The following is a 13,026-nucleotide window of genomic DNA, read 5'->3' on the forward strand; positions in this document are numbered from 1 at the left end:
GACAGCACTGGCCCACTGCCAGTCGGTGCGGTGATCTAAGTCTCGAATTTTTTGCCTCAATATATCGCGAAATGAAAACACGAATGTATATTACGAATGTATAACACGAGTGAACGCGGATGTATAAAAATAAATGTGTGTGCGTACCTTTCGTCATGATGAACACCGATCAAGACAATAAATGTGTTCATACCTTTCTTCAGAGTTCCGTGTTAAGTCTTTGTCGTTTGCTACACAGCTTCGCTGACCATCCAGCTTCAAATAGTGGAATGGCTCATGACTTTTTATCGTGTTAATTGGTTAATCGTGTAAATTCTTGTGGTAAAAATATTGGTTTATTAGTGTGTATTTTATGTGGTACTTACATCAAATGCAATGCTTTTCTAGTTGTTGATGTTGCTTGCTATGTGCCATGGCTTCTGGGCCTTTATCAAGCTGCAGATTGCAGCTTTTAGCCAAGGAGTCCACCCAGAGGTTCCTGGAAAATAAAGTTTAATTGATCTGTGAAGGCTTCTTAGAAAACTGAGTTTGTCGAGCTAGTTGACGCAAACGCATCTTCTATAATAGAAAGCCAAGAAAAAGAATTGACGTGGACAAAAAAGACGTCAGCAACCGCAATTCGGGGAACGTTATCAGGAAATGACGCACTTTTATGTGCGGAGTGCACACACAAAAAATGAAAAAGAAATGTCACGTTCGGCGTCGTGTCGTGGTTTCTTTGATAATTGTCTGTAATAGTTACTAGCGCTTTGTCGCGTAGTGTACTTTGTTCTGCATTAAAATTGGCACTATAAGATTACTAAATTTTGTTCAAATTCTTAGAACGATTTGCCTCATGAATATGGAGCACCAAACAAATACAAAATTATTATTATTATTATTATTATTATTATTATTATTATTATTTACATGTTACCTTCGCCTCTGTCCCGCCTACAGTGATTTTTTGCAAGTTCATATATCTTGTAAAAACGAACGTCTAAGTTGCAAGCGCCCGTAAAACTTGGTGTGGCTCTGCACAATGTATTTGATGCACTCCAAGGATGTTCTTAAAGAAGCGAGACGATCTTCTACGCTGAATGCTGTCGCACAAGCACTGTTTGTGTGAATGACGAAAGGGCAAGAACGTCACGAAGATCTCGCTGGAATTTTAATGCAGAAGTTATTATGCTGTATTGATTTACAGACTTCTTTCCGATTTACATCCGCAAAGCGAATCTTGGAAGATGACTAAGGCTCAGACAGACGCAGCTGCGAGTGAAAACGGAAAGCTGTCGAGTATGAGTAAAGTTCAACGCGCTGTTCTTTTTCAATAGAAACTGATATGCGTTCTGTACAGCTTTAATTAACGCTTACGTACCACTGATTTGCTCTTGCTCAAATTTCGAAACAATATAGCATTTTATGGTTCGGATCGCTCAATTTGACACTTATTCGGTTGTGTTACTTGCCTGGATTGTAAAAACATGTAACAATAATAATGCGTAGCTGCCTTCGTCTCGGCTTACCTTGATGTTCGCATCGCGTTCCTCAGAGGTAAATAAACGGCAGTCTCGAAGGACATACACAGGCATACTGTAGACCACGGAAGTGACATAGCCGCCACGTTTCAAAGAGCACTCGCTGCGAGGGGCGCGAACAAATGTAAGTTCGAGTTTTTTTTTTTTTTTTGGGGGGGGGGGCAATCCATGCAATCAATAATAAAATGTGTTAAATTGATCGGTCCGGAGCACAAAATGCAATCTTGCTGAACATTTTGAGCAAGATCAGAGCAGCGGTACGCGCGACACCGTTTTTTTTCTTTTGTCATTTTTTATGCGAAGCATATTACGAGGGCTCAACCCAGCTCCTCAGGCGCGGCGGTGACCATGAAATCACGTGACACCGTGACGTCACGACAGAGGAGAAGTGGCTTTGGCTCAACTCTTGCAAGACGGGCTGGGTGGGAATCGAACCAGGGTCTCCGGAGTGTGGGACGGAGACGCTACCACTGAGCCACGAGTACAACGCTTCAAAGCGGTACAAAAGCGCCTCTAGTGAATGCGGTGTTGCCTTAGAAACGCGCTGTTTCTAAGGCGTGCGTCTCTTGCTCAGGCGCACATTTCGTTGCCGCGCCGAACGCTGCTTTGCTCGACGCTCACCGCGTCCAATGCGGGGCGCGTAGTCGCTGCCCTGTAGCCCATTGTCTTACACCCCTTGGCGGGTCGACGGGAACGCTGTCGCGTTCCACTCTTGAAGGCGAAGAAGTAATGCATGAGTTGTTTCTTCGTCTAGCCGAACCAAATATAGCCAAGCAACAGCAGTTCACCAGGCTAAACAGTGGTTCAACAACTAAAATAAAGGCTAGTATGCTTCGCATCCTGGGCTTAACCTTACCTAAGCCACAGCCATTTTTTTTTCAAATAATTAGCAGGAAAAAGGCAGGTCTCGGTGTAGCTTTTGCGTTTCGCACACGGAGCTGTCGACCGTGTGTAACTAATTTTGTAGTGCACTACAGTGCACTAAAAAATAAAGGCAGCGCTCAATTGCAGTACATTTACTGCAATCGAGCGCTGCCTTCATAAGGTTTTGTCCAACCGACGACATTATAGGCACCAACAGGTGGCGCCCACATCGTGCACCGCCCCCCCACCCCTTAACCCCCAGCCACCACCCCAGCGACGACTGTGGCGGCCGGAACTAAGGAAACCGATTTCGAAGGATATGTTTTTGCTTACTGCGTGCGTCGAAAGCGAATGCAGAAAAGTAAAACACGTCACGGCCGCCATGTTTTGGACACCGCTTAATAAAGTGACAGCAAAAAGCAACACTACATCAGCTTAGAACTTTACTTATTCGTATTTATTTGTTTACATACTCTCAAGGCCCGAATGCACTACAGAGAGAAGCGGGTCACTAGTTCTTTCAAACTTTTATGTTTCACTCGTAATCCTTCAAAACACAATCATGAGCCAGTCAACGGGAAAGGGATCTGATTAGGGCGAGTTGGTGACCCAAACTTAAAACTAGAAAAGGGTACTTGTTAATGTTGAGAATGGGACAGAACCTAAATGGACATGCAAAGAACGGACACTGCAAACGCCAAACTTCCCTGCCTTGAATCTCGCGCCGGAACTTCGACGTATGCGTGGCGTCACTGATTTCAAAGAGCTTTCACGTGTCCGGGCAGTTTGTGAGCAGAGGCGTTTTTTTTTTTTCCCTCGGACTCGATGGGTTGAGTGCGCGATTCTTTCAAAATCCAATGTAGCCCCCTTCTTTTATAAATAATTACGTAGACTCAAGTATAGACGTTGTCAACATCGATTACGTCGCGGCGAGAGAGATGGTGCAGGTGCATCGGGGTTGTGCCGCCAACTGCCATTCTTCGCGTCCATTCAGGCTTACCAAAGCTTGATTTACTTATGTGGCTGAAGTCAATATTAGAGGTGCTCTAATAGAGAAATTTCCTAGTCGAATCGAATACGAATAATCGAAGAAACGACATTCGATTATCAAACAAGATATCGAATCGAAATCCAAATCGAATATCACATTAAATAAGATAAATTAAATATCGAATCGAATAAAATTAATATCGAATAAAAAAATAATAGAATAATAGAATATCGAATCGAAAAAATAAAATAAATATCGAATCGAAAATCGAAGAATCTGATATCACATTCAATATCGAATTAAATATTGAATCAAATACCTAAACGAATATATAATATCTCATTATTTGTGAACACAGTAAGTTATAATGGTTACGAGTCAGCCTGATAAAGAAACGGCTCATTTACATTACCGAACACGTGTAACGCCATTCAAAACTTGACGACCGGTAAACTGAGGAGCTTAAGTCTGAGAAACAACTGGAAAGTGATCGTATCTCGTACTGAAGCAAAGGCGCAACACGTCACCACATGCACGAACAACGCTACATACGTTATAGGAGCGATGTGGAATGCTGTACAGTAATCGCACATCGGATTTAAACTGACACACAGACGTGCAGTGAGTATGGGCATCATAAATTACCTCACTCATCACCGGGCCGAGCGCATAAATTATCAGCATAGCAAAAGTCCGAGCTAGCAGGAGCGGTGTGCAGAGACGTTGCGTTGTCCTGCTCACACGTGACCACACTCTGCGTAGTGACGTCACGACAAAGGTGCCTCCCGGGGAACAAAAGGAAAAGTGGTTCGTAGAGAAGCTACCATGGTAATTATTTAGGCCACTCTCCAAGGTTTGGCAGTACGGTGTCGAGGTCCGATAACACCTTCATTTAACGCAAAAAAATAAAAGTCGAAAATGTCGTGTCGCTTGTACTTCCAAAGGACAATAACGAGAACAACACAATATCACCTTAGTCTCATAAAGTATTCTTTCAGAACTCTACTACTGTTGAATTCGCAGTAAAATGTTCATTACTAGAACACAAAATGAAGACTAGACTGCCTTTATTTTTTTTTTTCAGTTTCGTGTTGAAACTTCTCGCCAGTAGGTCACTACGACGTCACAATTTTTATGTCTTTTTTTTTGTGTGTGTGTGTGTGTGGAAGGGGGGCGGTGGCTCTATTACGGCTCAGTAAATGTTATCGAAATTCGCCAATTTCAGTCTTTCGATGCTTCATAGAATACAATGTAGCCCGTCTTTACCAATAACATATACAGATCCAACGCACAGGTTGGAATCTGAGTGAAAGGAAGCTGTCTTTGGTGAAGCAGTTATATTTATAAAGCTAAATGCGACGCGTACGATTGTCTTTGCCGTCGTCCTCCGCAACGCGTTATCTCGTGCAACGTTTCCAGTTCACGCACCGCACCTGTCACAACTTCAATTCGGGATGCCGAAACTGTAAATTATGGGGTTTTACGTGTCAAAACCACTTTCTGATTATGAGGCACGCCGTAGTGGAGGACTCCGGAAATTTGGACCACCTGGGGTTCTTTAACGTGCACCTAAATCTAAGTACACGGGTGTTTTCGCATTTCGCCCCCATCGAAATGCGGCCGCCGTGGCCGGGATTCGATCCCGCGACCTCGTGCTCAGCAGCCTAACACCATAGCCACTGAGCAACCGCGGCGGGTGTGCCGAAACTGTAAACAGCAGTCGAGGCGCACGCCACGTTCCGAGACCACACGTAAGGTGACGTTTGTCCGGGAGAGAAATGGTGAGCACAGATGCCCGCTGAGAGACGTATATAGATATATATATATATATACGACCCGACGAAAGACACGGGTAATGCAGCTGATCCTTAATACCCCCCCGTTTCGTTCCTGCGATTCCGTGGCCGTGCGCACACGCCACGCGCGTCAGGTAATTCCAAGAGGGCATGCAGTCGAAGCCGATGACGTCACAGTGCGCTAGTGCGGGAATTTCCAGGCGGCGTTGCCACGGGGCTTTCGTTCTGGCTTATTTTCTGATTCACCAAGGCTTATTCCGTGGCAATAATGGCTTGTTCTTTATTTCTTTCTCTCTTTCTTACTTTCTCTTTTCTATCTTTCATTCATTCCTTTCTTGTTTCCTTCTTTCTTTCTTCCTTTCTTTCTTGCATTTCGTTTTTTTTTTCTTTTGTATTCTATTGCACATGCGTAATTTATTAAGACAGCTCACCTCAGCTTTTACATTTCGACTCCACGTAGTTTTCTGTCGCGCCAGTTCCCTCGGCGCCCGGCGAAAGGCCTCCTGTTTGCCGTCTGGACGAGCGATCCATCAGTCTGGCATGACATAATACTTCTCTTTAGTGTCTCTCTTAAGTGCACGAACGGACAGGCGGCATAAATGTCGCGACGCCAAGGAAATGTGTACGTAACGAGTTCGTGCCGCGCCTTACGTTGCTCTGAGGCGCGAAAAGCATAACCAACGCCATCTAGGGGTTTCAAGTCTCCGACGACACGAACACCCACATCTTCCAAAGCATCATCAATACGGTCAGCCTACCTCAAGAGGCTAACCAAGTGTAAAACATTTTAAACATTTATGAGAACAACGTGTTGGTGATTACACTCCTGCAAAAAATACACACCAGCAGCAAAGAAGAATGCACTTCGTTGCTGCTACTGTGTATCGTTGAGCTCAGTGCCACCAGGTGGCTGCACCGTGCAGACCATTCACATTTACCTTTCTGCTCATCTCATGGCTCATCCCGGCACAGTCAAGCGGCCAGACCCTGTCCCCTTGCGCTTGTGTTTGCCCTAATACCGGACTTGCGAAACGCTATTGCGTTAGTAATCTTCCGCTGTAAAGTGACGGCCACAAACGCGCAAATCCTGGCGCCTATAGGATAGCCGCAGTCCGATGCGCAGCAGCCAGTTCGCTCGTATGCTGCCTTGCAGAGGGACACGATTTCGCAGCTTCACATCTTTCCAGTCGCTACGTCTGCAGCCCACAACGCAACAAGGGTGATTCATCGTGCTCACGAAAAGACTGATCGACACTTACGGCGGAGCTCTCGTCAAAGACTGCGCACGTTGTAACACAAGCAGACGACACTTGCTGTGTGCCGGAAGTGCTCAAGTGTACTAAAAAACTATTCTTGTGTATTCTCTTTAAGTTATTTTCTTTTTACAAAAACAAAGTAACTAACATTCCAACTATTACGAGCATCATTTGTTCACCATAAAGTTGGAAAAATTATCGACCACGCGCCCTGGTCAGCCAATCAGATAGCTCGCCCATGTGACGTCATATGGGTTATTTGCATCATATGGGTAGGGGCGGCTTAAAATTCCGCCGAGCAGTGCGCTGCGATCGACAGCGATGTGCATTTTTAAAACCTTATAATAAATTACACGCTTTACGCAGAGCACTTAGATGTGTCAATTAATGATCAGAAGGACCTACTCTAACGACTCAGTACGTTTGTAGAAAATCGCCAAAATCGTTTCAGGGTCCCTTTAAGGAACGTGTCCTGTGTGGATTAAACGAACAAATGTGAGTCAGCGCGATGAAAACTTTGTATGATGCAAGCACGTGTCCGGAATAGGGACCTCAAACTTAGCGCGTTTGTGATGACGTACCTGTGGAGTTGGCCAGACGGTTCAGTGGCAGCAGTACATGAAATAAGTACACCACTGCCACATGGTAAGAATAGGCTGTTCGTGAAGTTAAGCTGCTTAAGTTATGTTTGAGTATTGGTGTTTGAAAGGCTTCGGTTTAATTTTGCGTAAACCTTTACTCTTCTGCAGCGCGACGGTCGGGTTTGGTCGAACTCAGGAGGAACGTGAACGCTCGCTTTGGTGGCACGAAATTATGGGGCAAAATTTGGGATTTCCAGTTGAGTGACTTGCATGGAAATTGTGATAGGAGGCCTGGTGGGTTAGCAGCTAATTCCGGGCGTTTGAACGCTGAGCGGTATTGTGTTGCCGGGTCGACTCTTCTGTGCCAGTTGTTGTGAGATGGTTGAAGGCATTCCAAGTACGTAGGGGTTGCAGAGAGCAAAGCCGTCATCTTGCTCGCCAGCCATTCTCTTCCTGTCCAGCGGTTGCCAGCACTGGCCAGGCGAGATTTTCCGGGCCATGGAGGAGCTGTTAGGAATGGCCGTACGGGGTGGCAACGTACCAGCTTTCAGCCCGCTGCGCGTGTTCCAAGCCCCCCAGACGAGGCGCATTCTGAGAACTACGGATGACAGGCGGCCACGTGGCGCGCGGTCAGCTCTGGAATGTGGTGCGCCGCCGCGCCACCCGGGACGGCGCACAGTTCTACGAGGCCCTCGGTCGACGACACCGCGGGCTATGCTGTACCGAGAGTTCTACAAAGCCCTCTGACGTCGACTCCGGAGCCTTTGTGTGTGGGCCAAACGGCGGGGCGGTGGCAAGTTTACAATGATTGGACGAACATTCCCGACCACTCGTGCTCCGTCCACGCCGAACGATGACGTCAAGCGGAGAGCTTATAGGCAGCGTTTGCCGGCTGCTAGAGTGTGCTCATGTCGTGTCGTGCTCGTCGTTGGGAGCTGAGTGCTCGTTGTTATGCTCAAAATGTAGTAGTGAGCTGTGTGCTCGAATGCGCTGTTTGCTGAATGTTAATCTTGCGAGCTCCATATGGGAGTCGCGCTAGACTGCCGATGTATGTCTTGTCTTAAAATATGTTAATATGTAAATAAATCCTGTTAACCGAGTCCCTCATCTACGACCTTCGACTCCTTCAAATGGTGGCAGCGGCGAGGTAGTCCGACGAGTCCTACATCTGCTTGACAGCCGTAGGATCGACCGCCAAATCTAATAGCTTCTTTTGTATACTGACTGTAGCGACTGTGCTAATCGTATGATCCATCCATCCATCCATCCGTCCGTCCGTCCGTCCGTCCGTCCGTCCGTCCGTCCGTCCGTCCGTCCGTCCGTCCGTCCGTCCGTCCGTCCGTCCGTCCATCCATCCATCCATCCATCCATCCATCCATCCATCCATCCATCCATCCATCCATCCATCCATCTATCTATCTATCTATGCACTGCTCCCCAGCGATGTGTAATGTTCTGTCTCGAACCCGATACGATGTGCTGCGTCGTGTTGAGCGTGATCACGTGATCACGCTTGCCGCTACAACCCTGCAAAACAGAAATTAATTCCCGTGTTCGCAGTGCTTTCACAGCGGAACGCGAGCTGACCATCCGTCGAACGCGCATTGGACATTTTTCCGGCCTTAAGCGTGCCTCGGGCACATGCGTTCTGGCACGTGACAGTTTTCGATGGATATGAAACTGCCAGCTTCAGCAGTTACGTAGAGAGGGCGATTTGGCGTAACGAATCTACAAAAGGAGAAAAAAAAAGGAACTTTAATTTCCCGCCACGAAGTAACGTGCATAAAAATTACGCCTTTTCACAAACAGCGTCACATCCGATGGACGTGGTTGGTCCCTACTATATGAAGGTGGCTCCGAGGTGCTCCACAAGATAGAGTTATACTACCATAATATCATAAGAAGCCAACAAATAAAGACACCAATGAATTCACAGGGGAAATTAAATGTACTTATTAACTTAATTAAAGAATGTACCATCACAAGTAACTCAAGCAAAATACATTCGCTGGAAAATTTTCCAGGGACTGCACCGCAGAGCCATATTGTCGTATTGCTATACTATGGTTTGATTTCCAAGGTATACCCATAGTTCGGTTAGATTCATTACTACACGTTCCACAAGACGCCATCAAAGGACGTGTGAGCTTCTATGCAAATTTCCATGCATGTGTTTTACATACTGTACCATTCGTGACGCGCAAGCACAACGGTGACAAACTTGGCAAGCGCAGTATATTGACTAAAAACAAACAAAAAAAAACTGCGAAACTACTGACGCAAAAAAGGACATACATAAAAGAAAAAAAAAAACTAGCATATAGATTTCTTCAGAGCTAATCGCAAATGAGACAGATGGCAGGACGAAGCATACAAAGTGCCTCAAGCGGCCAGTCGCGCGGCAATTTTACTTACGTCTATTCCCGAGCTTCTTTCACGCTTGGAAAAACACTTTATGTAACACGCATTGAGCAACAGAAACCCTTATCGGGAGTTTCTCATGTTGCTCTACAATTTTCTCACTGACAATTTTCATCTAAGTATAATATGTGAGAAGTTGAATACTTAATTAATACTAATTACGCAATTAGGCGGGATGCAAGAAATAATCCGAGTATCTCTCCAAGCGACGACAGACAACATATATCCTTGGTTCTGTTCCGACAGCTGCAAAGCTGTCAATAACAGCCTTTACACCGGCAGCGTTTCTTTAATAATTCGCCGCAAACCTCAGCCAAGTTCTCCAGCGGGCGACAGCATTATAGACAATATGAGAATTGGTCAAAACACGGAAATAGGCATTTCTAGGCCCTGAAAATCCAATACAGGCACCGACATCTAAATAGGCATTTATAGGGACGATAAAGGTGACACTAAAATGTATCCTGTGTAATCCATAGTTCGTGCTTACATAATAAATAGGCGCGATGACGATTTAAGGGGAACAAATAGGCATTTAATTCGCCTAAAATTTCGGTCTATACTCAAGAGACACAAAGTGGTTTGAATTCAAGACAGTTTTATTCTAACGTGAACCAGCCAACTGATTGCGTTTTTCTAGATTTCTCTAAAATCTTACGATGCGGCAGCGTAGCTTTTTGGGCTTGTTGGTGCATGATATGAACGTCGATGAATAGCGCGCAGAAGACGAGACAGAATGCGCTCGTGCTGTTCGTGTTCGTGAATTTTGCTGTCTCGTCTTCTGCGCGCTGTTCATTGTTAAGACGCAGTACTTCGTTGCCCTTTTGCGTCCCAGGTATCTGCCCTTCCGTTAGATTCGTCACCGCTATCTTGGCTTCATAAATTTCAGTCTTTACGTCAACACCTGTGAATAACTTTTCGTCTAACCTTTGCGAAGGTAGAAGTGAGCGGTGTGCCCCAGGGCAGTGTCCTCAGTCCACTATTCCTGATTACTCATCGTCATTACCTATCAGTGATTTACCCATCATTCTCGGTTAGACTGCTCGCTGACGACTACATTATTTACCGCACCATTAAAGGTATCGATGATCATTTCTTCCTTTCAAAATCACCTTGAGCTACCCTAAAGTTGGCGCAAAAGCTGTCCCTTCCAAATAGCACGTGATTTCTTTTTGCCGTGAGCGCACTGATTCCGAGTTTTCTTATTTCATAAATAATACCAAAGTTTCTAGTGATTTTTTGTACAAATATCTTGGTGTCTTCTTACATCTAACAATGCGCGGGCAGCTACATAAAAAAATTAAATTATGGGGTTTTACGTGCCAAAACCACTTTCTGATTATGAGGCACGCCGTAGTGGAGGACTCCGGAAATCTCGACCACCAAGGGTTCTTTAACGTGCACCTAAATCTAAATACACGGGTGTTTGGGCAGCTACCTATAGCAACCACCTGTTCCAAAGCCTTTGAACACTATAGTCCTACGAAGAAACCTGCTTAACTTCTCCCTAATCACAAAGAAATCAGCCTATCTAACCTTTGTTCGCTCGCAACTAGATTTGCTTCAACCGCCTACATGGTCTCCATATCAAGATTATGTCACCCGCACGCCGAAAGATGTTCAGAATTAGAACAACCAGATTGACGACAGGCATTCACGACCGTTTCAGCGTTGCCCAAATAAGTCGGGGCGTTCCACTTCAGTAACCGAAAACTTGTCGCGTTATCACTCTTTTATATCTCTCCTAGGGCATAGCAATATATACAGGGTGTTTCACATAACTTGCGCCAAGGATTTTAAAAAAGTGGTCAGCCGCAGCTGACTGAAACCGACGGCATATGGTTTGCTGTCATGTGGCGCTCCTTAGAGTATATCTTTTATATGTCGCTTAATTAGCTAATTAACTAAGACGAATTATGCAATATTTGTAACATCCACTTTAGGACCAAGTGCGTATTGTTGTGCTGTAGAGGGGGTTTAGAAACGACCAATTTTTTGTGGCAACTTACATGCTGCGCGGCAATTTTTTTTTTTCGGCGTTTAAAGAAAGCCCGCGAGATGTGACAAAGCCACGTGACTGCGCTCGTACGCTATCGTAGTGCAGCGCTCTCAACCGTGCCTCGAGCCTATCGCTTATCAGGGACGACGGCGCTTAGTTCCTTTCCGCATCTTTCCCTCTGTGGCACCGCCGAAGATGCTGACGCAGTGTGAAGCCGATGCCTAGAGCCGCCGCCACTCACTTCGCCACGGTCCGCGCTCGCGGTTCTTTCGCAAGAACCGCGAAATGTGCACCACGGTTGTGAGCGCACATGCAAGCGGCTAAGCACTTTTTTTTTTTTAATATCCTAAGCGTAAAGTTGTCGAAACAACGTCTGTTCTTTTCGCGGTTGCACGCTATAGCACCGCGAGTGCGCCATGTAACGTCTCGTGTAGTAAGCTATGCCATAGTAAAAGAAGCTGCGCTCTGTCATAGCTTGCGACTCAATGTGTATGCCTCAGAGCCTTGCCATCCACGCATGTAGGCGCTTGGATATTTTCCAAGGATTACCTGTACTATAGGTCGACCAATGATAGTGCTCTCTCTCGTTACTCGCTTTGTAGAAGTACGGTTTTGCCTTGCCAGCATGCACCGACTCGCCCAACAACGCACTTGGCTAACACACACTTCCTTTCCCTCCTAGAGGATCAGGTAGACAACAAAACCGTAGTAGCGCGCAAACCAAGAGGAACAGAACTTTGTAACGCGTCAAAAAAGAGCCTAACCTGACCGTCGTGCACTTACATAGGGCAAATCCGAGCAAGCAAACAAACCATTGACACCTCTGCCACTTTTCTTTTCGAGAACGCCCACTTCGCGACACTTGTTGAGACGCTTCGAACATCGCGCCGGCCTTTTTCGCGACCTATCCCCCGTGCCGCCAACGACAAATTCGTTCTGTTCGAACGACACGCCTTCCAACTAACGCAGCGGGGCGTCGTTCACAGGTCGGAGTAGGCTAGTGCAGAAAGTTCGCGCTTCCTAACCTCTGTTGAGTACAAAAACGCATTCGACTTACCGCGTAAGCAAGAAGCACATGCAGCCATCGACGCCATTGCGCAAGGGCGGACTGACGTAACGGCGATGACACCGCCGCGCGCGGGCAGTGGAGCAGACGACAAGGCGCGAAAGTTTGAATTAGTTTGAATTCTTAATATACGGTTTACTTGTTTGGACGAATTGATACATGACTGGCGATGGGAGTAGCTCAGTCTAGGCGGAGAAATCACCAAGGAAGAGGGGCAAAAGTGCATAGGAAGGATGCTATACTGAAGTGTGATTTATTCTCACGAAAATTGTGCATTGATTGAATGGGTGCGCGCGCAGTAGCACAAACGTGTGACACTCAAGCCCATCAAAACAACAGACAAAACAAGGTCATGACCAGGCGTTCCTATAAAAAATTAACTAATTCTTTGGCAATAAAATGGGAAGGTGTGCTCACACAAAATCGATGCCCATAGAGTGGTGCGACAAAGGCGGTGCGTGGCCGTCGCTGCCGCATGTGACGTGGGAATGTACAAAAAGACCACGAGAAGCGAACTCGCCTGAGATGCTTG

At 46.1% G+C, this 13,026-nt stretch overlaps 1 long non-coding RNA gene across 3 annotated transcripts in view; it reads right to left on the reverse strand.

The window, feature by feature from the left end:
• LOC135912737 (uncharacterized) overlaps window positions 1–12,745 on the reverse strand; it is a 49,520-nt gene extending 36,775 nt beyond the window's left edge. Inside the window, exons 1-2 of one of the 3 annotated variants that reach the window (XR_011508274.1) lie at window positions 12,486–12,745; window positions 366–478 (exon numbers count right to left, since the gene is read on the reverse strand). This is a non-coding gene — a long non-coding RNA (uncharacterized lncRNA). The remainder of the gene's footprint in view (window positions 1–365; window positions 479–12,485) is intronic. The other 2 variants (XR_011508273.1, XR_011508275.1) reach the window with 2 other exon arrangements.
• Between the last annotated feature and the right edge of the window lie 281 nt (window positions 12,746–13,026).

This window comes from Dermacentor albipictus, chromosome 9, assembly GCF_038994185.2.
Source record: "Dermacentor albipictus isolate Rhodes 1998 colony chromosome 9, USDA_Dalb.pri_finalv2, whole genome shotgun sequence".
Classification (NCBI taxonomy): Eukaryota; Metazoa; Arthropoda; class Arachnida; order Ixodida; family Ixodidae; genus Dermacentor; species Dermacentor albipictus.